The sequence below is a fragment of the Cricetulus griseus genome (genome assembly GCF_003668045.3).
Source record: "Cricetulus griseus strain 17A/GY chromosome 1 unlocalized genomic scaffold, alternate assembly CriGri-PICRH-1.0 chr1_1, whole genome shotgun sequence".
NCBI lineage: Eukaryota > Metazoa > Chordata > Mammalia > Rodentia > Cricetidae > Cricetulus > Cricetulus griseus.
In genome coordinates, this window is record NW_023276807.1 from 254986638 (window position 1) to 255013973 (window position 27336).

Here is a 27336-nt window from a genome sequence, read left to right on the forward strand (position 1 = left end):
AAAAAATAAGTAGTAATCATGAATAACCAAGAAAATAAATCTCTGCAAAAATGAATACTGCTATAATAATGTTCCCAGAGCAAGTGACTTAGATAACATGTAAGACGATGCTTTTAAAAGAGAAAATAGATCTGATCAAGGATTCAAGATATGAGCAGTGTCTGAAGACGGCAAATTCACAGCTGAATGAAATAAATAAGCAATTTAAGATATGAAAATAGTTTTAAAAAGAGACAAAAGCATGAAAGGAAAAATCAGAAGGAAAAATACCCTCATGGAAGGCCTAAACAATAGTAGATCAAGTGGAAGAGAGAATATCAGACCTTGTAGAAAAGGAAGAGAAACTGGATCACTCAGAGAAAATGGCAAAGCGGAGCCCAAGAATGGAGCATGCAGGGACTCTTTTCCTGTTGCTCTCGTGAAACTCCCTGACCCCACAACTCAAAGGGGCGGGAACTGCAGCAGCCCATCACTCCACTTCCAGTCAGTACCCAGAGAAAGAGGAGTGAGTGAAAGCTCGCTAGAGCTCAGCTTGCTGACTCCATTTCCCAAAGGTCAGGACCCAGCCCTAGGAATAGGCGCTACTCAAGTCCTGCTGTAATTCATAAAGTCAGGATAATCTCCCGCAGGCCTGCTCAGAAGCCCTTCTTCCAGACCATTCTCTAGAGTTTGTCGACGTGTCCATTAATACTAGCCATTACAATGCCATTCACAAAAGAGTCTCTCTCATTGGCTAAGTTCAGTTCTGAGTCATCTTTGCCTCTTAGGTTGCATTTTATGTACAATGTGCTCTATTCTAAAATGAACTCTATCTACAATTGTTGTAAGACTTATTTATGTGGCAGCTAGCTGTCAATTTCTAGTCGAACATATTTATGCTATACATAGAAATTTGTATGTCTCTTAAAGTTTACTAAATTCAAGCTTCCCAGTTGTATTACTTATTTTTTAAAGATTTACTTTATTATTTTTAATTATGTTTATATGTGGGGGGAGGGGTTTGTGCACATGAGTACATACATACAGAGTTCAGAGAATGTTGGATTCCCTGGAGCTGGAATTCAGGAGTCTCTAAACTACTGGATGTGGGTGCTGGAACAGAAGGAGAGTCAGCATATAAAATAATGAATTTCATTATAATATTTTAAATGTGTGTGTGTGTGTGTGTGTGTGTGTGTGTGTGTGTGTGTGTGTGTGTGTGATGTAGTGAACTGCCCAGTCACTCGGCTGCTGTCTTCCCTGCTCTTATATTGGTCACTTTCCTTCCCACAAATAGCTCTCCTTTTGTTTTCATGTTACACGTGTGCACATTCATATGTGTGTACAGTTAAAAATGGAGTCCACACATGAAACTAAGTAAGGTTTTCTTTCTCCCCCTGCTGTTACCCTCTCTTTGTCCCTGCTCCCTTTGAGGCGCCTCTCTTTCCTCACAGTCCCATTCTGCATTCATCTTTCGCACCTCTCTCTGCTGCAATATATGTATAGTGTATGTATACATTTATGTATAGTCTGCATATGAGATAAACATGAAGTATTTGCTTTTCCCAGTCTAGCTTATCTCATTTAGCATGCTACCTTTCAGTGCTATCCATTTTCCTGCATATGACATAATTTAATTCTTTTCTGTTGGTGCTTTGCTTGTTTGTTTTGAGACAGGGTTTCTTTGTGTAGCCCTGGCTGTCCTGGAACTCACTCTGTAGACCAGGCTGGCCTCAAACTCAGAGATCTGCCTGCCTCTGCCTCCCAAATTCTGGGATTACAGGCGTGTGCCACCACTACCCAGCATCACAATTTAATTCTTTATAGCCGAATCAAAGATTCTTATGTATGTGATTTCCTTTTTCTGCTGATTTGTTGATGGGTATCTAAGGCATTTCTGTTTGACTATTATGAATAGGGTGGCAGCAGACATGTATGTCCACATGTATACTCTGTGGTAGTATTTGCATAACTTCTTTGGGGGAGAATATTATCACATACTTATCAAGTATCTCAGTCCATTTGTGATAGGATGGAAACTTTCCTATTACCTAAGAATTGGACCCAAGATTCCTTAGAGGCCACAGAAGTGTCTTTGAATTGGTACCATCATCTTTCCATTTACACTAGAAGTCTGGGGTCAAGAGAACACAAGACAATCAGAAGTTGTCAGCCTGTTGGAGAAGGAAAATAAAGAGGATTAGCCAGTTTCTTCTAAAAATTACCAATAACTGACTAGAAGAAAAGGCTACCATTCTGTTTCCTGGGAGACATCTATAACAGGAGAAAAATTCTTTCTACTTTCTGTCACACACCCATGTGTCTTTCAAGTGATGTGCAAAACACCTTTTTTTTGCTATATAGCTTTCCCACCCTTGAAAGTTGGTGTATCTGTCTTCCTATGGTTTGGGTATGGTTTGTACTCCTATGTTAGAAGCTTGATCCCAGTGTAGTGATGTTGAGAGGTTGTAGGCTCCTTAAGAAGTAAACACAGTTGGTTGTATTGGGGATACTGACCTTGGAAAGAACCACGTAATTCTGGGACCTCAGTTAGTTTTTATTGGAAGGTTGTTAGAAACAAGAAATCCTGGCTACTTCTTGTTATCTGATCTCAATGGTGATGACATCTGTCCACCATGGTATTTCAGGCAGTTGAGAAAAGCCATTGCCAGAACTGACATCTGACTGTTGTTTGCACTGACATGCTGCTTGGACTTTCAGCCTTCAAAACTGTAAGCTAAATAAACCTTTTTATTTCTATATAGAACACCAAACCTCTTGTATCTTATTATGGGGACAGAAAGTGGATATATTATAGCAAACCTTAAATATCTCCCTTTGAAGCAAAGATTAAGTTCACCTAGGGTGGATGTTAAGATATTCAAGTTCTCTAAGCTTTGACATGGGGTCTGTTATGTAGACAAATTGCCTTGAATTTGTAATCTTCCTGCTCAGGCTAATGTAGAACTCTCTGGATAGCCCAGGATGGCCTTGAATTTGGGGGAAAAAAAAACCTTATGTTTCTACTTTCCAGGTTCTGTGATTACAGATATTAACTACCACACCAAGTTCAAAGTTTCTGCCTTGATATGCAACCCGCTTTCTATACAGATGCCCTCTAGTCCACTACTTGTGGGAACCAGCACACAATGAATACTCTGGTTTCCAGCTTATTGGGAGAATAAACTGTTTCCTGAGTCAATAGTTTTATGCATCCTACCGGCATCCCTGAGAGTATGGCAGGCTAACTTGTTTTAATTAAGGGAAAGTTGTATATCCCTCATTGTTCACAAGAATCTGCTTGGGAGGTGGATGTGATGCTCTTCTTTTATGCTTATCTGAGCATAGGGCAGGGAAGCAGGAAGACTGGATAGAAAGAACATGAGTGATGAGTTTGCAGACCATCATTGGACTGGGAACACTGTTGTCTTTGGCCAAAATAATATAACATAACAACAATGAGGTTCTGAGCATGCATTTCAAAAGTGAGGGTATGATTTAAGATGGATTTACTCATTTTTTCTTGGAAATTCTTACCTTATTGTCTTCAACTAGAATAGCTTGGTGTTTCTGATCTCTCAGTCAGTGGATCAACCTAAAACCATATAGCTTTCTCCTGGTAATGAGAGTGAACAAGACAGTGCAGATGAATCATTTCCAAGTTACTATCTATACCAAAATAATCTCAAACCTAAAATAATTGATTAAAGGAAATAAATATATTTGAGGGGGGAAATCCCATGGCAAGTCCCAACTGGAAGAATAAGGAAATAAGTATGATGTTTTTAGTGAAACTATGCGGTCATATGAAAGGGTATGGATACAGGGAGGACAAAGTACTAGGGTATGTAATACAATGGGACAATAAACTATTCCAATTGTGCCTCTAATAGGCCTGATTTTCTCTGGGTCTAGTGAGTAGGGTGGGATGCTACCTAAAATCACTTCCTGCCAGAAAAGAGCTCTGCAGAGCTGAAGGCTGTGGGTATCCCACAGATGGTAGGGAACAAGTGAGTTGGGAGATGGAGCTAGGTTATCTAGGTTAGGAGACTATGTAGTTTGGAAGACCTTCACAGTTGCCAAAGAACTCATATGGGCCCTCGAGTGAAAGCCAGTGTTTTAAATGCATGTGACATATGGTGACCAGTGCTGAGACTAAAAGCTGATACAGAGAGGACCACCACCTGTACTGGATTTCCCATACTAGCACTTCTCATCAAACCTGTACCTTGAAGGAAAAGGAAGGAAAGAAGAGTGGATGGACTGCATTGTTCTTCAAGGTTTAGACTGTTTACCAGTCAAAGCTGAACTGAGAGGAAGAGGAAAAGAATGCAAACAAGAAGTGGGTGGACCAGGAATCTGGAATCCACTGAGCATGCTGTCTCCAGAATCTGGCTGATGGAAGAAAACCAGCCAGCTTGTGTTATGCTTCTGAGCTGCAGGCCCTGGGAGCCTGGGGCATAGTAAAATATATGGATTGTTTCATTTTTGTTGATCAGTTAGTATTTAAGGAATATGACACTCATCCAGACCCAGAAAAGATGCAAAGAAATGTGAAAAATAAATGAATCCAAGGATTGACACTGCTCTTCTATAAATATTATCATCATTATGTCACTTTCATCAGTAAAAGATGACTAAACCATAGCATTTAAAATTATTTTCATAGCCCTTTCATTATAAAACATTCATGTGCTCATTTATAGAAAAGCTTGGGAATGTATTATGTAAATCTCATCTGCAGTCTCACAATCCATAAATAACATCTGTTAATATTATGGTCCATTTTTATTTACTATTTCTTCTTTTGCATGCATATGTTTCTAAAGTTATTTCAAGATTATACTGTCTACTAGCATTTGTCTTTTTGACTCAAAAAGTAATTTTGTAGAACTTTTTATATAATTATTTGAAAATTTTATCTTAATGAATGTAATAAGTAACATGTGAAAATATATTTTATTGAACAATTCCCCTTTTGTTGTTCACAGTTCTCCATAAATTCTTGACATGCTCTCCAATTTTATTTGTGTTGAGCTGCATTCCTAGAAGTGGGAACACTAAGTAAACAAATCTTCTTTTCAAGACTATAGCATATTGTACATTGCCCAAGAAAGATGATTTCTATTTTAAATCCTAAGAGCAATTATGAAAGCATCTGTGACATAGTACTCTCACCACTATTAAAATAAATTAGCCAAAGTTTAATGCAGAACAGATGGATCCTTGATTTTGTCATTTTTTGTTTTCTAACTGGGTCTTCCTCCCCACCCCATCTCTGTCTCCCCACACACATGCCCCATACACACATATGGTATATATGTGCATGCACTTACATTTGTGTATGTTCCTTGTCTCTTAGAACTGTTCTTTCCTTTTCTAACCACCAGCTCCCTCTTCTCAGAACCTCATGCATATTAGGTAGTATTTGCTTGGCGTGCAGACTACTATTGAGTTACAACCCCATCCCCAAAGACTGGCAGGTTGTTTGTTTGTTTGTCTAGGTAAGAAACCATATTCTAAACTTTGGTTTCACTTATTTTATTTATTTATATTTTTTGGTGGACTTCGTGTATGTGAGGTCTCTTAGTTAGGGTTTTATTGCTGTGAATAGATGCCATGATCATGCCAACTCTTCCAAAGGAAAATATCTAACTGGTCTGGCTTACAGTTCCGAAGTTTAGTCCATTATCAACATGTTGAAATGCAGGCAGACATGGCGGATCTATATCTGGAGCTGAAGGCAGTAAGAAGAGAGAGAGACACTGGACCTGGCTTTAGCTTCGGAAACCTCAAAGCCCATGCCCTGCGACACACTTCCTCCTACAAGGCCACTCCCTATGACCTATGGGGGCTGTTTTCATTCAAACCATCACACTGGGTAAGCATGGTATCACTGAGCTATATACCCAAGCCCCACATCCTGAAATTTTTGAAATCCTAATTTTTTGAAAATCCTTGTACAATACTTATACATGTGTATTTTGATAATGTTCACACAGTCCCCACTATCCTCTCTTACCTCCTCTCCTTCCCTCTGGACCCTTTTCCCAACAAATCCTTCTCCTACTATCATGGGTGTTTGTTTGTTTGTTTGTTTTTGAGACCCCACTGAGTTTAATTAGAGTTGCTTTTTTTTTTTTTTTTTTTTTTTTACATAGGTATGGTGTTATTCATTGAAACATGGGTTTCTTACGAAAGCTCACACCACTGAAGAAAAGTGATCCCTTCTCTCATAGCAGCCCTTACCAGCTGCTAATGGTTTCTCAACGAAGGGTAGAGCCTTATGAGCCCTTCCCCCATCTTTGCTGAAACGTCCGTGGGCTCCATCTTGTACAGGTCTTGTGCAGGTAACCACAACTGCTGTGAGTTCACAAGTGCTATGGTGTGTCGTGTCTAGAAAACAGCACCTCTCTGTATCCTTCAGCTCTTGCCCCACATACACTCTTCTGCAATTTTCCTTGAGTCTTGGAATGGGATAGAAGGGTACTAAAGATGTCTCATTTAGGATTGAACACTCAATAGTTTCTTAACACTTTGGCCAGTTAAGTATCTCTACACTAACCCCTGCCCACAGCAAAATGAAGCCTTTCTGACCAGTCTGAATAGCACCAAAGATCTATGGGTATAAACAAATATTTAGAAAACTGTTTCACATGTCCATTTGCAAAACAATCAGGGACCTATTACCTTCCTTGTCGTGGGATTTTGATAAGACTTACAGCAATAAGCATGGATTTCCTCCTACGGAGCAGGCATCAATTCTATCAAAAAGTGGTTGGCTACCTTCATGACTAGTATGCCACTATTGCCCCATGGGCACGCTTGCCTGGAAAGTCAGTATTGCAGCACACTCCCCCAGCAGCTTGCACAGCACCTCAGTACTATGAACAGCCAGAAGGGAGGAAGCTTCCAGTTCAATTCCAACTTGATTTCTGCATGTGCTATAACCCAAGTGTGTGGTGTCTTCATCTTACCATGCATTTCTGGTGGGAATCAAGAACAGTGGTAATAACTTGTATTGTTTGAGGCCTCTCTGACCAACTCATAAAGAAGTATCTAATTCTTGTCATTAGATTTTCATTTAATAATATATGGCTTTTTGAAAACAGCATTATCCACCCATGCAGGCTAGTGCCATGCAAATGCTCTTGTTTAGATTATAATTTTAAATTCATTTATGAAGCAATAAATTTCCATATGGCTTTTTAATAAACCTTTCTTTTTTAATTTTGGATAATACTTCCTCTACTCTCTCCTTCAACATTCTATACCACTGCTTAAAACCTTTCTATTCCCAGTACACCCCCCCCTCCACTTTCAAATCACGTGGTGTTCTACGGTCCTTTACTCCACCAGGCCTCTCCCCTCTTCCTCTCATGGGCTCTTTACTGACAGCTTTTAAAAGCTCATCCTATTAAGTACTGTTTTTCAGACCCATTCATATTCTTATTTAACTTGTCTAATCTTGCATTTAAGATCTTAGAGATCTCATGTCTTATGAAGTTTAGCTCAACTTCTAAATTTATTTAGGCTGTTGAGTTAGTTTTCAAGCCTAGAAAATAAGAAGCTTTATGTGGTAACTGTTGCTTGAGTTAAGTTTTGACTATTATAGGTTAACTAGAGACATTTTAGTTCAAACTCATTTTTAACCCTTACTAGTTCTGCAATCTGTATCCATCCTTCCCTGACCCTAATGAGCCATAAAGGGCTTATATATGTGTGCATTCATGAGTATGAGTGTGTGTGTGTGTGTGTGTGTGTGTGTGTGTGTGTGTGTGTGTGTGTGTGTGTGTGTGTGTGTGTGTGTGGTGTGTGTGTGTGTGTGTGTGTGTGTGTGAGTGTGTGTGAGTGTGTGTGTGTGAGTGTGAGTGTGTGTGAGTGTGTGTGTGTGAGTGTGTGTGTGTGTGTGTGTGTGTGTGTGTGTGTGTGTGTGAAAACTAAGTGAGAGTGGGAAAATCCAGTGCTTATTAGATGTATGCTGTTCTATTACTCTACAATCAAAACATGAGACATCAAGTAGAGTCATAGCAGAACTGTGATCCATATGAAAACATCATTATTTTTATGGCCTTAACAGTTTCTTCTACTAACGTGTCAGCTTTTCTTTTTATGGTGATTGTTATGTTTTCTGCCAATAGAGATTAAAATCATCTTGAGTTAATATATAAAACCCCTTATTCTGTAAACCACTTCCTCTTCTTATTTCCTCTTTAACCATACTCTCTACACAGTGAGTCAACACACTCTTTCTCTTTCCTCCCCCTTCCCTCTTCTGTTCTCCCTTCCTCCCCTTCCTCTTTCCCCTTTCTCTTTTTTCCATCCCTATTGCTTATTCTCAATAATTCACTGTGCTGCACAGTTCATTCCTTTACTAACCAGAAATTCTTCTTCATCTTTGACTCTGTGCTACCATACTAATTACTGCTAGGATCTCAGTGCTTTAGTGCTATGCTTGCTTCCCACATAACGGCTTCTTAGGACAGGAAGGTGAGTTGCACTTCTGTGTTATAGACAATTTTCACAGCAGCAATGGATGAACTGAATGGAGTATCAGTGTGAGTCCTTCAGGTGATAACAGCTACAAGACATAGTTTCCATTCTTTATGAAAAATCCATTTGTTTTTATGTAAAAAGAAACATGCCCAAAACGTTGCTTTTTAGAACTGATCATCATTGAAAGTGGTGTGCATCCACAGAAAATTTAGAATCTGTATTTAGGATTTGCACTTCTAACATGATGTCACAGTAGGCTAAATACCTCTGAGGGAATCTTCCTTTATAGGATATTTTTGATAGGATATATCAAGAGGGTTATTGACTTTACAAATCAAAATAATTCTCTATGAATAATCTCTGATATTCCAAAACGGAGCTGCACAGCTTTGAGCAGGGCACTGTGCATGTCCTGGTTAGGTTTCTATTGCTGTGATACACTCTGTGACCAAAAGCAACTTGGGTAGGGAAGGGTTTGTTTCACCTTGCAGACTTGCCTATAGGCCAGTGTGATGGAGGCATTTTCCCAGTTGAGGTTTTTAAATGAGCCTAGCTTGTGTCAAAATTGTACATGCTCAAAAACTTCTCTAATAGTTTTTTAATATCAAAACAAGGAGGTAGAGTATAGAGTAAAGAACATAAATATAAACATAGTAATGTTATTGTTGTTATTCTTAGATTAGGTGGATTCTATTGATATTTGTTTTATTATTTTCATAACTTGCTAACATTTTTTTCATGTATCTTTTGTAAGACAAAAATACAAACCCAGGTACAGATATTGGGGTTCGAGCTTCAAGCTGAAGATCAGAGAAGCAAAGCAGGAAGGCCACTAGCTCTTCCTCTACCTTGGGCTGAAAGGGCTGTCCTCAGCATGGCTGGAGAATAAATCTCTCCACCAAGCCTCAGACTGCAATCCCAGACTGCTGCCTTTATCTTTTATACCTCTCAAATCCTGGGATTAAATGTGTGTGATCCCACATGCTAAGATCACCTTTGTGAACTGTTTCTCTTTCAGACTTGATCAATTTCATGTAACTCAGTGTGGCCTTGAACTAACAGAGATGCATCTGCTTGTCTCTTGAGTCCTGAGATTAAAGGTGTGTTCTTGGCTCTATGGTTAACTAGTGTGGCTGCTGGGGTTAAAGGTGTGTATCACCATTTCCTAGCTCTATGACTTGTGGCTAGTTTTGCTTTCTGTACCTTCAGGCAAGCTTCAATAAATCATAAATAATATATCACCACAATCTTTGTTGTATTATTTCAACTTATTTGTATTTAAATGAAAATATTCAATTCATTTTTAAGATAAAAAACTTTAATGATATTTGTATGTGTATCTGTAGGAAAGGTGTGTGTGTGAGAGAGTTTAGTTGCCTGCAGAGGCCAGAGGTATTAGAGCTGGTAATCCCTGGAGCTGGATTACAGGTTTTTATGAACTTCCTGTCCCAGGTGGGTGCTGGGTACTGAACTTTGTTCCTCTGTAAAAGCAATATGTACTCTTAACCACTGATTGATTCATCTTTCCAGTCCCTTAAACTTACATTTTCACAACTTACTATTTTAAATTTTAAAATGTAAGATTGAATGACACAATAACATTCCTGCTCTATCCACAAAGTTTAACAATTATTAACCCATTGCCAAATTAAAAAAATTTCTATGTGTATCTACATATTCATTTTTGCTGAAGTAATTGAAATCATTTGAAATCTAACTGCTAAATACTTATTATCCTACTTGTAAGGACAGGAATGTTCTTCTTTACCATAAGGGAATCAATTCTCCCAATAAAGTTAATGATTTCATAGTTTAAAATCCAATCCATTGTAAAATTCATAGGTAAAATTAAAGAAATACCAGTTGACTCATGTGACACATGGATGAACTCTGAAAACATCATGCTGAGTGAAAGAAGTTAAACATAAAAGGCCATATGGTGTGGTTCTATTTATATGAAATTTCTAGAGTAGAAAAACCTATAAAGATAGAGATCTTAGTGATTGCCAGAGGCTGAGAGAACAGTGATGTATAATAGCTACGAGACAACTAGTACAGGTTTGCTTTTGGAGTAAATGAAATGCGCTGGGATTATATATTGTGACCATTGCATGTCATTATGAGCATGAAGCAAAATCCCTACATTTTCCAACTTCCGTTAAGAGTATGATGCTCAGTGAGTAATCTATGTGACTTGTTGAAATCTCAGGGCAGCTGCCCTAAAAAGAGAAGGAAATCAAATGGAAAGTGGTAGGAAACAAGAGGGCTGAAAGGGAAGGTAGTCTTTCTTATGAGTGTAACATTAGATTGCCAGGAAAGAAGGCCTGAGAGAGGTATCAAGATTTATGTATGAAAGGAGCCAGTGGGAAGAAACACTGTCATGTAACAATGCATGTGTTTAAAAAGCACTCTATGAATGTCTTAATCTGTTTGGCCTACACACCATTTAGCCATCGACTTCCTCTAGCCCTGGCCAGCTTCCAACCTCAGAGGTGCTTTTCTTCCATTAAAAAAAACAAAAACAAAAACAAAAACAAAAAAACTATATCTGTTTCTGCCAATACTCACTTATCCGTAGTCTAATGTCTTGTATGAGACACAAGAACATGCATATATCAACAGGCCCCCTCTGTAGCCTGAATCCTAGTCTATAACGGTAGTATTACCTTGACACTAGGATATTCAAGTATTCTGGCTAGATGTGGCATTTATGGTTTTAGAAGACTTACTGTGTGTGTAACAAAATCTTTGAGTACTTCAGTTCCTTATGTGGAGGGACAAGTAAGACTGACCAAGCCAGCCGGGTGGTGGTGGCGCACACCTTTAATTCCAGCACTCGGGAGGCAGAGGCAGGTGGATCTCTGAGTTCAAGACCAGCCTGGTCTACAAGAGCTAGTTCCAGGACAGCCACAGAGAAACCCTGTCTAGAAAAAACAAAAAACAAAAAACAAAAAACAAAACAAAAAAAAAGACTGACAAAGCCCCTGTACCAGCAGGAGAGGGTTTGTATAGTTCATAGGTTCTCTGGTTCCCCATGGACATCCCAGTGTACCACTGATACTTAATGCAAGGAAACACTCATCACCATGACTACAGAAGTATCAGCTGACCTCTCAGACAGAAGATTTGATTAAATGGAAAAGTGGACAGCACTGCTTGTGAGACTGTTAGGTTGCCTACCTGACAAAGAAAACAACAGGCATTTTATCTGGTGTTGGAGTAGTCCAAAATCTGGTAAGTTTTGTTAGTCACGAGTATGGCATTTTGAAGAAATATCTCCTTATGGCTTGAGATTTTTCCATGTAAAATACAGATGGGCAGCCAGTTTGCCCTTGGAGACATCATGGCAAGCTGTATGTGACTGGATTTTGTTTTTCCTATTAGGATAACATAAGGACAAGAAGAAGAGAATCATTCCAGACACTGTTGGCTAAGAGTAAGAGATTTTTGGTTAGGAACTGGTTCTGAATTCAGTACAGGGAGATCAGTGGCTTCTTATCCCTATGAGGGGCTATTCTGTTTTACAACCAAGACTGAAGACTAGTCATAGGAACTAAGTGACATATCAAAAACAGAATCCTCATATCAAAGAGAATAAGAGATGGTTTATTCTGGAGCTAAGAAGCAGTGACCATTGCCTAGAAACACATATTTAGGCAATCCCAGATATGCCCAAGCAAGGTAAGACTCTCATGAAATTTTTATAGTAACAGAGCAAAAAGAAAAATCACTTTTCAAATATATTGGTGAGTGCATTAGCTATGCAGGTTGCAGCAAAGTGAGGAGATGGCTGCTATAGGCCTCAGATGAGACTTTCTTAGCCTGGGGGTTGACAAAGGCTAGAGGTTTGTCACACATTCCAAAGAATTTATCTAGTTGTTAGGATGTGAGGTCACACAAAGGAGGGGGCAAATGGCTAATGAAGGGACAAAGCAGCCCAACATAGCTTGACTCTGAATATGCAACATTCCATCTCTCCACAATGACCTTTGTAGAATGAATGATTGGTATAGGTACAGCCTCTTTTCAGGAACTTCAGTTAGCAAGAAGTTCTAGTACACACAGTTTAAATTAGCTGGGATAGGTCAGTCTCAGCCTTGCATCGCGCTTGAGGAATTCTTACAAGTATTAATGGGTACAAATCTTGCAAATGGACTTCGGTTTGCTTTCCTGCACACATTTTAACCAATGGTGAGATATTTACTATTCTTGAAAGGCAAAATTGCTGAACACTACCAAATGGCAAAGCAAATAACAATTCTAATTGTGGGAACATTGCATTGTGACACTACAGAAGACCAGAGTCATTGAGAAGCATTAATTATAGGAAAACACACTTTGCAATTTTGTTGTATGTTATTGTATATTTTAATTGGATTAATTTCTATTTTTAAATATAAAACCTCTTTCCTATTTCATTGAGAAAGAAGCTCAATTAACAGAAAAATGAACATCAATTTGCATAACAACTCTTGGCATTAGAAAAGCTTAGCATTTGTTTTTTCTCTAAAGTTTCTGGGGGACATAAGCATGTTTTAACCCTAATTTTTGGTAATCTCCCCATTACATATTTGGATCTAAATTTGAATGCATAACATATCATCATTCTCCTAGCAGACATGGCTAAAGGGGACTCTCCAGTTTTTAGTTTGACCCTCTGATGTTGTCTGCCATTTTTTGGTATTCATTAGTGACAGAAATAGCTCTTTGCAACATGGCTCAAATTAGCCATCTTTTTAAGTATTTGTGTTTGACTTGCTCTTCTCCTGTTCTAGGTATTCCATGCCTATTTTTACTTCGATCATTTTTTACTTATATTGTGAAGGCAGACCTGTCCCTGCTCCACAGAATTAATTACTCCTTGCTGTGTTCTTACACACACTGCATGTGGGAACAGAGGGTTCCACAGGGCCTTTTCACCCTGTACACTCTGAAGAGCACTGACTCCTACAGACATGTTCCCAGGAGTCTCCTGATTGTGTATGTCAGGCAGGAGGGTGGATTAGTAGGAGAGACAGTTGGGTAGGCAGAACTCCTGAGCTCCCCCACAGCCCACATGTTTTTCCTTCCCTCCCTTCCTTTGACTGAGTGTGGTATATGTGGTGTGTGTATGTTTGTATGGCTGTTTTCACATATTCATGAGGATGTACCTGCATATATGTGCATTTATGTGGAGACCAGAGGACAATTTCTGGTGTCTTCCTCAATCTATCTCCACATTATTTTTGAGACAGGGTGTCTTTTAGCCTGGAACTCATTTATCATCCAGGCTGACTGTCCAATGGGCTCCAGAGGTCCTTCTGTTTCTTTCCCAGCAGTGCTGGACACAGGGGAGAACCTGCCACTCTCATTCTGCTACATAGACATAGTATTAAAACAACTCCTAATAACTTACTGTTATACTCATAGATTAGTAAATCTTTTAACCCCCAATACAGAAGTTTCTTATCGCAAAAGATGGCACTTAACAAGAACGGGTAAACATCGAGAGTTTAAAAAAGTTGTGGTGATTTGAGGAAGAATGACCCCTATAGGCCCAAATGCTTGAATACTTGGTCCCCAGTTGGTGGAACTGTTTGGTAAGGTTTTGGAGGTATGACCTTGCTGGAGGAGGTATATCATGGACATGAACTTTAAGGTTTCAAAAGCCTAGGCCCAGACCTAGTGTACTGGCTGGTTTTGTGTGTCAACTTGATACAAGCTAGAGTCATCAGAGAAGAAGGAGCCTCAGTTGACGAAATGCCTCCATGAGTTCCAGCTGTAAGGCATTTTCTCAATTAGTGATCAATGAGGACGGTCCCAGCCCATTGTAGGTGGCATACCTGGACTGGTGTCTTGAGTTCTATAGAAAAGCAGGCTGAGCAAACTATGAGAAGCAAGCCAATAAGCAGTTTCCTCCATGGCCTCTACATCAGGTCCTGCCTCAATATTTCAGCCATGCTTGAGTTCTGTTCTGATTTCTTCCAATGATGGACTATGACCTGAAAGTGTAAGCCAAATGAACCCTTTCCTCCCCAGCTTGCTCTTTGGTCATGGTGCTTTGCTGCTGCTGCAATAGAAAAACTAAGACAAATGGTGCCATCTTAGTGGGCCATTTCTGTGACAGACCTGACCATGTACTGGGGAGGATTGTGGAAAGACTTTGGAAATTAAGGCTAAGAAAGCCATTGAGTGTTAAGAGCTCTGTGGGATATTTTGTGGAAACTTGGAACATAAGAATGTTGAGAACAGTGCAGAAGATGGATGCCTGACTTGTGAAGTTTCAGAGGGAACTTTAAAGTCTATCAGAGCCATTTGTTATTTTGAGTTGAGATTTTGTGATTCTGGTTAGCTGGGGCTGAAGAATCAGCTGTGATTAAGACACCAGACTACTAAAGTGAAACCTTTTTACTGGGACAGTTGATGCTGGTTAGTGGGAACTAAGAAATTAGCAGTGATTAAGAAGAGGTAAAATCTTCTGGGAATTGTTTCCTAGGAACACGGAGAAGCTGCATTCCAGAGGTGGCCAAGGTTGTCCCTCAAGCTAGCAGTGGAACTTGGTAATGTGTAAGAGTCACCCAGGTGGTACTGGTTTTGAAGGCATAAAGGGGTCATGGGGAGCAGCTGAGGCTTGTCACTGTGAGAGTCCAGGAGAGGCCATTGGTGAAGGTACAGCCTCAGTGGCAGTTGAAGGCCCAGAACTGGAAGGGTCAGGCAGAGAAGTTGAGGCTTGGCACCATGAGGAGAGCCTATGAGAGGCTCCTGGTGAAAGAGGCTATTGCCCAGGTGCAGTAGAAGACCCCAGTGTTTTGGAGATGCCAGTACCATGGGATAACCACCAAGAGCAGCAGCAATGGAGTGGAGCCATCCCAACCGGAGCCAAGAAGACAGCAGGTGTGTGTTGTAGGGGACAGTGGCAGAGAAGTGACCCAAGCCCTATGGAGGAATCCAGAAGATCTTGAGTGGATCCCAGACATTGGATGGTTGGAATTTGATTTTGCTTTGATTTGATTGTAACTGTGCCCTAAATTTTCCCTCTTGAAATAAGAAAGTATTTTATTAGAGCCCCCATGGTTGAAAGACTTTGAATTTTAAAAGACTTTAGATTTTTAAAGAGATTGACTATTTTAAAGGGACTGAAATTTTAATGTGTTTGAATTAGTAAAGACTGTGAGACTTTTAAAGTTATTAAAGATCTTGGGGATGAATAAGAAAAGAAGGGTTGTGCTTACTAGTGATGTGTTTGTATCAGTTGTACTGGCTGGTTTTGTGTGTCAATTTGACACAAGTTAGAGTCATCAGAGAGGAAGGGACCTCAGCTGAGGAAATTCCTCCAAGAGATCCAGCTGTAAGGAATTTTCTCAATTAGTGATCAATGAGGAAGGGCCCAGCCCATTGTGGGTGGTCCCCTGGGATAGTGTCCTGAGTTCTATCAGAAAGCAGGCTGAGCAAGCAATGAAAAGTAAAGCAGCAAGCAGTGTCCTCCAAGGCCTCTGCATCAGCTCCTGCCTCCAGGTTCTGTTGCAGCGCATGTGTGGCTGCTCACATGGGTTTGTGGTGAGGAAGACTCAGAGGCACCTTAAGAATGAATTTAGCCTTTCTCAGCTGCAGGGTGGATCAGTCCCTAAGGACCCAACCACTTTCCCTTTGCCCAGGGCTTCTTTCATTGTTCTCCAATTTACACCTTAGTGGGTTGATTTCCATACCCTCAAAACAACCTGGTTAAGCTTCCAAAGGGACAATGCCAAGTGCAAATTCTCAATAAAGGGGGTACCATGGTTTTCCAGGTTGCCCTACCCCCACCATGCCCCACCAAGTTTTGCATAGGCTTTGTATCCTTGGGAAACTCTCAGGCAAGAATCACATAAGGCAACAAGAGAAACAAAAGGAATCTACTAAACAAAAGATGGATTAGGGCTAGGTGCACTCTGGAGCCAAACCAGTTGTAGCCCAGTGGGATGCTCCCACAGACACCCCTTTCCTTTATACAAAAATTAATTATCTTGAAGGTTATGCCACCTCACAGTATAGACAGCCTTTCCCTATCCTTCTGTTTTACAATCTTATGGAAGTAAACCACAGAAAATTTAAAGTCAGTAAAGTTACTGTTGCTAGAACAAGAGTGACACCTGCTAGAATAAGAAATCGATTAAAGTGATTCATAGGAGTGAACGATGCTATGGTATCTGCAAGACCTTTCCATAACATCCATTCCTGTCATATCAGGTAGCCTTTTTGCAAAAGTTTATTTCTTTCTGTAATCATAAACCATTTCAGAAGAATTAGGGAGACCCATCAAATGCATCTTAACCTTATCCCAATCATATTCACTTTTAATAAGCATTAAAGGTGTAATACAATAAGAAGAAACACTCCAATCACATTTTAATTTTATCTGCTCCCCCAAATTTTCTAGCCAATCCCCTAACAATATAACAGCTTACCTCAACTCAGCTAATTCATTCACTATCTCGTTATCAGTCTCATTTTGTTCTGCCCAAAGTTGTGTTGAATGTTTGTGCCAGTCTCTAATGAACTCAGCAGTTTGAATTTCTTTATAAAGCATCACTCCAGCTGTTGCGGCCAGAGCCATCAATGCAGTGATTCCCATAATAACGGCAATAACCAGTCCAACCATTCGACCTGCTCTTTTTAGTGTTCTTTCAGTAAGCTTCTGTGCCTCATCACAGGACAGTCTTGCCATGGCCTCGACAACCTCACTGGTATCCAGATTGCTGGCCTTGCTCTAAGAATATATAAACTTTCAAAGGTCAGATTTAAAGACATAATAGAATTAACACAGGTATGAAGTGTACAGTGTTCACAAGTAATGCTGTAATTATTAGGGTGCCATTGTACAGGCCCCTTTAGTAGTAAGAAAGATAATGGTATACATGCCATAAAAGGATGGCTTTGATTTGGTCTAAAAGACAAAGTATATTCTTTGTAATTCAGATGCCGATGCCCTGTGCTGGCAGGCAGATGTGTGAAGGAGCTGACAAGCAGAGAGAGCTCAGAGTTTTTGCTATCCTCAAATTCTTATATCAGAAAGAGCCTTCTTTTCCTCCTGTATTTCTACTGGCTTCCTAGGCTTTTTTCTTCCCTTTATTTTTCTTTTACAGGGGCCTTTTAATGTTGAGGCCTTGATTCGATATTTTCTCCCTTTTTACCAGGAAAATCCTCCCCCCCCCCCTTGGTTAAACGTTTCTCCTTTCTCCTTTGAGAAATTTCCTTTTATTTTTTTCCCTTCCCTCTTCTCTATTGGAAAAATTTCCTTTTTTATTTCCTTTCTTTCCCTTTTCTCTACTGGGAAGTTTCCTTTTTCCTTTTTTTTTTATTCTTTGTCTCAGGAGTTCTTGTGTTCATTTTTATTTTTTGGTTTTTCTCAGGCAGTGTTTCTCTGTGTAGTTTTGTAGATTTAGCTGGTCTCGAACTCACAGAGATCTTCCTGCCTCTGCCTTTCAAGTGTTGGGATTAAAGGTGTGTGCCACCACCACCTGGTGAGCTCTTGTATTTTTAAAAGTGCAGTTAACTTTTCAGCCTTTCTAATTTCTAAATCTGTTTCATCTGATGAAGGAGGAGAGTCATCTCCAGTGTCCTGGCTTTTCTCACTTTCACTGTTCTCTGAAACAGCATTCCTATGCACTGTGAAGGAACATTCTATTCCCTGACTGACATTTTCTAGCCTTTTTACTTTCCTGTTCTACTTCAGATACAGCTTTAAATGACTCCTCATTCTGCACGGCTCCAGAGCCTTTGAAATTAAATTACATAAGGACCAAATTTTTAAGGGTGTGGGCTCTCCTCTCTGATGAGCTCTCCTCCAAGCTCTCATAACTTGCTTACATAGTTTCAGTTTCAATTGGACATGAGGAGTTGCCTGAAACTAATGACAATGCAGTTTAATTAATACCAAAATCTCTGTAAGCCGTTTTTCCCCCACTTTCACTCCAGTTCCTTTTAACAGGCATTTTAATAACTGTTACTCCTGAGATGGGAAGTTTCCCCTGACCCTGCTGATCCTGGAGTCCCCCTTATCCCGAGGGTGCTTTTCCTTCCAGTTCTTTTTTGTTTGTTTGTTGTTTGTTTTTGTTTTTTGTTTTTGGTTTTTCGAGACAAGGTTTCTCTGTGTAGCTTTGGAGTCTATCCTGGCACTGGCTCTGGAGACCAGGCTGGCCTCGAACTCACAGAGATATGCCTGCCTCTGCCTCCAGAGTGCTGGGATTAAAGGTGTGCGCCACCAACACCCAGCTCCTTCTTAAAGGAACTGGCTGCTCTGTCCTTCAGTGGATCCTTTGTCCTTCTTTGAGACCCACATAGGGCTCCAACTGTTGCTGTGCAGTTGTGGGTGTCCATGAGGGTCTTGGAAAAGAATGTAGAGAGGCAACTTAAAAATGAATTCAGCCTTTCTCAGCTTCAGCCCTCTCCGAGGCTCGTGGATCTTCATGGAAGTGAGAGACAGAAAGATTATGAGAGCAAGATGAAGTGGGAGACTATCAGAAAACATTATTTTATGAATACAACAAGGTGGTTGAACATATGAACTCACACTAACTGTGAGAGGATGAACAAAAGCAGCACAAACTCAGCAAAGACAAAATCCCAGCGCAGAGGTGGTTACAAAGTCCCATCCCTAGCTGAAGAGATACTGGGGTTTGAGACACACCAGGAGAGGAAAGTTAGTTTTCTTCAAGCATTTGACATTTGACCCTTGTAGGTCTTCTGTGCCCCAAGGCAGGTTCTATACCCATATCTGGGGGCGGGGGGGCGGGGGGGGCAACATAAATAGATCTCAGAGAGAGAGAGAGAGAGAAAGACAGAGAGAGAGAAAAAAAAAACTAATCCGGTGGTAAGGAGGTTGGGATAGATGAGGAGGACTTGGGGGAGGGTGTGAATATGATCAAAATATATTGTATGAAATTCCCAATTAATTAAATACCATTTTTAAAAGCCTCATCTGAAGGGACCTGCTCCCCTTTCAGCAGCCATAACAGCCAAACACGTGCTTGCCATAAACTTGCTTTGGTCACTTAGAGGTCAGATGCCTGTCTCGTGACAAGGAACCCCTCAGAAGTTAGTTAGTCACTAGAAAGTCAGATGCCTGCCTTGTGACAAGGAACCAATCAGAAGTTAGCTGGTGGTGCTATGCTTTATGACTCTGGGTGTGCTTTACGGACAAGCACACAGCAATGACGTACAGAGCATAGCAACCACCCTGGGAGGGCCTATGGGCCATAACAACCAGTTGACCAATCAACACAGGGCAAGCCCTCCAAGCCTGGAGGCACACCAATCCCAATCGTGAGCCTGTGCGTACCCCTAGACACTCCCCTTACGCTGTCCTATAAGATCTCTCGGGAGGCCCTAGGAGCCATCTTTTGCTAGCCATCCTCCATGGCAGGTGGGTGAAAGACCCGAGCTAACATGGGGTTAGCTCGTTAAATTACAATAAAGCCTCGTGCAGTTTGCATCAAGCTCTCGAATCCTCCTGGTGATTGGGGTGACTGCGAATGTGGCCTGGGACCCCAGGTACTTGAGTGTTTTCCGGGGGTCTAACACATCAAACTGACAACCAAGAATTACCATCCAACTGGCCTTTCAGAAAACAGCTGGCACAGGGAAAGCCCCTCTGACCTTCTCGCCTAAGGCAGGCCACACAGGATTCCTCATCTTTCCCTCGAGCTCTCATTTCAGAAGTACCTCTTCCTACAGCGTGAGGGTAAGGGTTCCTTATATCTGTGAGGATGTGAAGAATAATCTGTTGTCCTTCTAAGATCCCAGCTTATTATATTATTTTATGACATTTGTCTTACTATATTTCTCCCCAACTGTTGACTCTTCATCAAACCTAAACAAAATATGCAGGTTTCTCTGGTTCCTTAGGTGTTGGTTTTTGAAGGTTCTAACATCACCTAAAATTTATATTATGTAAATCTGTATGCTTTTTACTCACTAACCTGCCTTGTTGTAGGGCTGTCATCCATTCACCCAAGAAACTAGTGATAGTTGAAAAAATATTACTTTTTCCTCACAAAAAATAAGGAGTCTTCATGGAAAACTTCATTGCATGATGAACAATGCCATTGTTATGTTTTTGTTTAAATTAGATATAAAGAAAAAGAGGAGGCAGGCACAAGATGAGACATATTAACCAGTTTATTATAAGCCCAGCAGAGTAGGGAGACTAAGAGAGAAGAGGAACGGGGGTAATGGCTGACCGCCATGGCCGGTGGTCATAGAGAGAGAGAGAGAAGAGCAGCAGAAGCAAACAGAGAGCGAAGCAGAAGCAGAGAGAGAGAGCGAAGAAGAAGCAGAGAGAGAGCGAAGCAGGGAAGTTGGAACTTTTAAAGGGAAGACTGCGCATGCACACTGAGGTTCCACGCATGCCCAGAGTCCTCGCACAGGCTGTAAATGTGTGGTGGGTGATGTGGTCATGGCACATCCCTGTGCTGTTGTCAGGGGGCAGGGTCTGTCTCTTAAAGAGGTAGAGCCGATCAGCATTAAAGCCTGAACCTTTCATTCCCACCTCTGCTTATTATTTAAAAAGGTAGGGTGTTAGACATGGCAGGATAAGGAATAAGGGCGTCGAATTCTCAAGACTGCTTCCTGCTGACGTGGGGGTATTGACCATCTTTGGGGGACCTGAGAAGGTTGGGGTGCTGCCACGTCCTGGGGTAACTGGTTGTTTCATTGCAGCCCAGGCTGTACGGAACTCCCTGGCGCCTCTTAGACCTGCAAGATGTTGGCAGCAGAGGACAAGTTGTTTGTTTGTTTGTTTGGTTGGTTTTGGCTTGCTTGTTTGTTGTAGAAAAACGTTTTGTGTAGGGAAAGAGAATGAACTCTGGAGTCAGAAATATTATATTTGGCATTAAAGTGCCATCAGTCTTTAGTGGGGTAACTAACCATAGTGACTCACTTAGTACTTTTTACCTTAGATTCTTATTTGTAGTATTGACTGAATAGTACTTTGACAATAGGATAATTGTGAAGGCTAAATAGGATTCTGGGTGCCATGTGTCTGGCCTACTAGTACATATCACGTCTTTGCCTCTCAGCATGTTACATGTGACCCTTGTGGTGCTTTATGTCCTTCATATCCTCTTAAAGTACACAAGCAAGGCGAGAGACAGCACAGAATCTTATTTCCTAAGTGAATGAATAGTTTTGATTTTGTTCCCAATTGATTTGGAAGTTTGTGGGGTTACTTGGTTTAAGTGAGTCTCAAAGCAGACAGAAGCCTGAGTTAAGGAGAAGGCCTATGAGATTGGAGCAGTATCACCTTTTCTCATCTCAACAGTTCTTGGCATCCCAGATGGTCATATTTTCCAGGCGGTTGATGTGAAAACCTTAGTTTCTTCACGCACATGTCCATTTTATACAGCTGTTGATTCCAGCCAGGGAATTTTGCTTCCTGGAGTATTTGCTTCATGGATGTATTTTCCTCACTTTCATCATTATCACATTTTTAAAAACCAGTAATATGCTGAGCATTTATCCACAGGTGATTCTGACCATTCACTCAGAACCACCCCAGCTCAATGGTGATTTAGATCCCATAAGTATGCTTAGGAAATAAAAAACTACAATTTCAATTATTGCTTTGGGAAAAAAAACATAACATATAAATGAGTGCTAGCTGAATACAAGAAAGTTTTTTATTCAAGAAGGGATGAGATCCTTTATAGGATCTGGGTTTTATTTTTCATGGCTGGATTTAGAGTTTCCATATGTTTAAGCATACAGCTGTTGTCTCCACATGACAGATGAGTAATACAGACAGCTCTTCCATGCTCACAACTTCAGGGCTGCCTCACCCACACCTTTGCTAATGGGGTTGGCTCTATTGTGCTGCCCAAGGGAGGTGCAGGGCCTGCTGTCCCCAGTGTTGCAATAGGCAGGGGACAGGGGCAGCTCTCCCACTGCGTAAAGGTGGAGTCTTGAATGGGAATTTGTATGTTGAGGAAGCACTGGAATCACCTCAGGTAGAGAAGCTGTCCTCTGCCAGCTAATTTATGTGGTTGCCTTACAGTGTTGAAAACAGATGTTAGGAAGGTTGACTGTTGCTCATTGTGGAAATGCGCTTATAAAAAAAAAATGAAAAAAGTAAGGACCATTTTCCTTATCTCCTCTTTCACTCCTGGAGTAAGTTAGCCTGCAAAGCAGACTGTTCAAGATTTATAGGTTGTTACTAGAATGCTTCTAAGGATGTTATCTCTCCCAAAAATCAGTTTTACTAAGCCATTTCCTTTCCTAGCATTATCTATAAACACTCAAAAACTGAGCCTGGTGGCAGTTGTGGTGCACACCTTTAATCCCAGCACTTTCGAGGCAGAGGCACTCGGATCTCTGTGAATTCAAGGACATCCTAGTCTACAAAGTGAGTTCCAGGACAGTTAGGACTGTTACACAGAGAAACCCCGTCTCAAAAAACAAACAAAAAAAAACAACAACAAAAAAAACTGTACCTATACCAAAGACCTGTTCCAATAACCTGTCCTATATCAATCTCATGTTTATCTCATGTGTGTTTATCTTATTCACCAATGTTATGCTTTTATTTAAAAAGAGGAAAAGAGAAAGCTGCAAGATGAGACATATTGACTAGTTTATTATATGGGCCGGGCAGAGTATGGAGACTAAGAGAGAAGAGGAACAGGGGTAATGGCTGACCGCCATGGCTGGTCGCCATAGAGGCAGAGAGAGTGCATAGGAGAGAGAGAGCCAAGAAGAAACAGAGAAAGTAGAGAGTAGAGAAGAAGCAGAGAGAGAACTGGAGTTTTTAAAGGGAAGACATGCGCACTGAGGTTCCACGCATGTCCAGGGTGACGTGGCGATGACGTAGCGTGTTTTCTTGCTCATGCCCTGACTGTTGTCAGGGGGCAGGGCCTGTCTCTTAAAGAGGTAGAGCCGATCAGCATCAAAGCCTGAACCTTTCAGCCAACTAATAAAAAAAAAAAAAAAAAACCTAGTTAGTATTTTATGGATAGTACACTAGTTACTTTTCTTATCTCTGTGATGATAATTCTGAGAGAAATAAAGTGAGGAGAATTTTATTTTAGAGGTTTTAGAGGGTATACAGATTAAGGCCTTTTCTCTTACCTAACTGGGAACATATGCTGTGGTTCATTGACACCATGGTGGATCAGCCAGCAGGGAGTTCTAGCCAAAGGTGGGTGAGGCTGAACCCTGAAAGGGCCACCCTCGGTGACTCACCTCCACCAGTAATGCCTCCTACCCTGAAGCATCTGTGATTTTCCAAACTCAGTTAGGGACCCAGGTTCTCACATGGGAGCCTATGGTCATGCAAGCCCTAACAGATGAGGAAATGGAAGCAAAGAGAGTTGGTGAATTGGTTCGTGTAATGGTTTTAAATGACAGATTTAATTGAGTATGAGTTTTATGGACCACATTGCTATTTCCACCAGACCTACCATGTGGCTTTACTATGTGTGCGGGACTCTTTGTTAAACCTGAGAATTTTGAGGAGAAAAGATCAAATCCACAATTGTCCGGGTAGGGAAAACTGAATTTGGGGATGTATTGGCCAGCCAGGTATCTCACCCTGTTGGTATTTGAGAGAGCAGTCCCTGAAGGCCTCTTTTGGTCATTTTCCTAGGAGAGATAGGTGTTCCTAGGGCAAGAGAGAAGGCTGTTACACATTGTTAGAAAAATACAAAGAAAGGACAGGAAAAGGTAAGGAGACGTATATGTATGTGTATGTGTATGTGTGTGTGTGTGTGTGTGTGTGTGTGTGTGTGTGTGTGTATGTATATGTATATGTATATTACACACATATCATATGAAAGGGGTGGCCAGTTTAGTGTAGGTTGAAAAGCATGTTTTACAGTTTACAGCACATGTAAGAACCAGGAACTTAATTACAAATAGAAATTTTAACTTGCAAGGACTTAGTGCAGGACAAACAGGAACTTATTCTTTATCTATTGCAAGGACTTAACACAGGATCAACAGAAACTTATTCTTTAACTATTGCAAGGATTTAACAGAGGACAAACAGGAACTCATTCTTTAACTACAAACAGAAACTTTAACCTGCACAGGACAAACAGGAACTTATTCTTAACTGTCTCAACTGCAAACAGAACTCTAAACCTGCAAAGTATATTTTTCCTGATTTGGTCTCCCATTAACTTACAAAGTATATTGTTCTTGTTTTGGTCTCACACCTGTATTAATACTTGGATTTAGTAAAAATTTTTTAACAGATAAAGACTGTGTTGTATACTTTATGATCAGTGCCTATGGTAATGTCTTGCATGTGGTGGACATGCAGTGAGTGTTTTAAACAATGCATGGAGGGGAATATATCTCACAGCCATTAGCTAGTGTTTCTGTTTTGGGGAAGTAGTTATAACAGGTCTTTTAGTTTCATATTTATTTCCTCATTACATTCTTTCATGTTTCTTTTACCTCTTAGTCACATAAGCATCGAATTTTCTCCTACCAATATTCCATTCTGAACAAGAAGACTTACCACATATCAGAGACACAGATGTGTCTGGCAACTTGAATATGGTAAGAAAACAAAATGTAAATAATGATAACTTTTATTTGGCAGGATCGGAACTAAAAGTACTAGGAAAATGTAAGTTTTTCTTACATCCCGTTGTTTGGATACATTGCAGGTGCTATTAATTCCGTCTCTCCACTAGTAAAGTGAAGAGACTCTACTTTGTATATTTTAGCATATCGATAGCAAATCCACTGAGTTTAGTAACTGCAGATTATTATTAAGTTATTAAGTATACACTTGACTTGGAAAGTGGCTTAAGAAATGCTGAATGAAGGATAACAAATCACATATTTGGATTTTTATGGTTCTCTTTATGTCCTTAGCCACAGATAAAATATGCTGATATAACTTATAGAATATTGAACAGAACTTCCTACCAATTGCTGGTATCGTGTCCACTTAGAGCAGGACATTCTGTGGAAGACAATGGTACAATCCACCACTGCTTTCATCCATATGGTAATGATTTGGTTTCTACCTTGGGGATTCTGATACAAAAACAATGGAACCAGAAGTCATGCTGCTATCATGGAAATGTCACAATTAAGCAAAGAGGGTATTAGTGTCAGGTCCAAAGGAAACTCCAAATTCCCAGCCTCCACAAGGCAGTCCTGGACTGTAGGAGGGTTTCTGTGATCAGATAGAAGCCAGCACTGCTCAGGGATTTGTGAAGCTGGTTCACCACTACCAAAAGAAGCCATTTCCCTTATCACAGGCAGAAGTGGTGCCTATTGGTATTCCAAAGCACCATTTGGCCGGCAGACTCCCTTAGTAGCCCAAGTGCATGCTATACGTTTCAAAGCCCTCGCTATTGGAGAGGTGTGCTCTCTCCTTTTTGTCTTGCTGGCTGTCTTCTGTGTCCCTGTCTTTGTGCTCTGCTCCTGCTTTTCCACTGGCCATGCTCAGTCTACTTTCTCCTTTTGCTTTGGACTCTTCCAGATGCCTCTGGTGGTTTTCTCTCTCACATCTACAATAATAAAAAAAAAAAAAAAAAAAAAAAAAAAACCTTCCCCTTAACCATACCACAGTGTCATGTGTCATGGAATCAGTTTATACAACTAGGCTTTAGAACAAAGGAGAATCTTTAAAAAAAAAATTATTTGTTGTTAAATTTTCCCCCAACTTCTATTTTGAAAAGTTTTGAATTGAGAAAGTTTCTATTGAGAAAGATAAAAAAGACAGTAAAGTATCATTTTCTGTCTTTTTACCATGTATGTTTTTGTTCTCTTTGTAACTGAAAAAAATTTTTAGTTAGAGACAATAACCAATAAAAGCTTTTTTGTTGTTGTTGTTTTGTTTTTCGAGACAGGGTTTCTCTGTGTAGCTTTGAAGCCTATCCTGGCACTCACTCCAGAGACCAGGCTGGCCTCAAACTCACAGAGATCCGCCTGCTTCTGCCTCCTGAGTGCTGGGATTAAAGGCATGTGCCACCAACGCCCGGCAAAGCTTCACTTTTTTATTATTTTAGTCACAACTAGATGTATAAGCTCTATGAAAGCAGAAACTAGCCCCATCCTGCTTAGTACTGTATCTCCAGCACCTACCAGGTTTGCCTTAGAATTGAAGCCCCAAGACATAACAGCAACTAACGGACTGAGTTGTTCTTTGTACAGTTCCTCCCTGGTAAAAACTACACAAGTCAAAGTTTGAAAGAAATTCATTATACTTGATATTAAAGAAAAAAATCGGAACACTAGTGTATTAGAGAGAATAAATCTAAATCCCTTATTTATAGCAATACTTAAAATAATGTCATATCAGGTAATTTATTATTAGATATTCTTATAGAACAAAGAAAACTTGCTTGGAGTTTCCAAAGTAGAGTTGAAATAATGCAACTTTGGAAATCAGCTTTGATAATAAAATCTTGAGGAGTTAGTTTATTCAGACAAGGATGATCCATGCATAGACACAATGTCTCCTCATGGCTGGATTAAGTCTTAGCCCTGGGACTCAGAGAAGAGGAAAGAACAAGAAGCACAGAACAGAAGAAAGTGTAAAACTACTACTGCATAGAAACCCTTTGACACAAAAGGATTGTGTCAACTTTACTTAAGAGTAAAAGTTATTAAGTTTTGAAACTATATTTACAAAGGTGATTCTCACCTGTAGACCTCCCATTCTCTGAAATGCCCTATTACAAAACGGAAAGTTTCTAGAATTTTAAAATAAATTCCTGACTAAAAATAACTACCTACAAATGTAAAGTATAAAAATGCTGGTTACCCAGCACCTATATTATAAGCTCCAAATAGCATATAGTTCAACATTCTTCATAAATCTAATTTTGTTGTTCCTGCACTATATCTGTCCTGGAACTCTAGTGTCCCTTTATTTAAATCGTATGA

The 27336-nt window shown here is 40.3% G+C and overlaps 1 long non-coding RNA gene across 5 annotated transcripts in view; it reads left to right on the plus strand.

The window, feature by feature from the left end:
* The window catches only part of LOC113839263, a 101532-nt gene that overhangs the window by 7091 nt on the left and 67105 nt on the right, over positions 1-27336 (plus strand). For 3 of the 5 annotated variants that reach the window (XR_004772439.1, XR_004772440.1, XR_004772438.1), the window contains exons 2-4: positions 5690-5860; positions 6141-6329; positions 24893-24990. This is a non-coding gene — a long non-coding RNA (uncharacterized LOC113839263). Of the gene's footprint in view, positions 1-5689; positions 5861-6140; positions 6330-9229; positions 9723-24892; positions 24991-27336 lie in introns of those variants that run through there. The other 2 variants (XR_004772436.1, XR_004772437.1) reach the window with 2 other exon arrangements.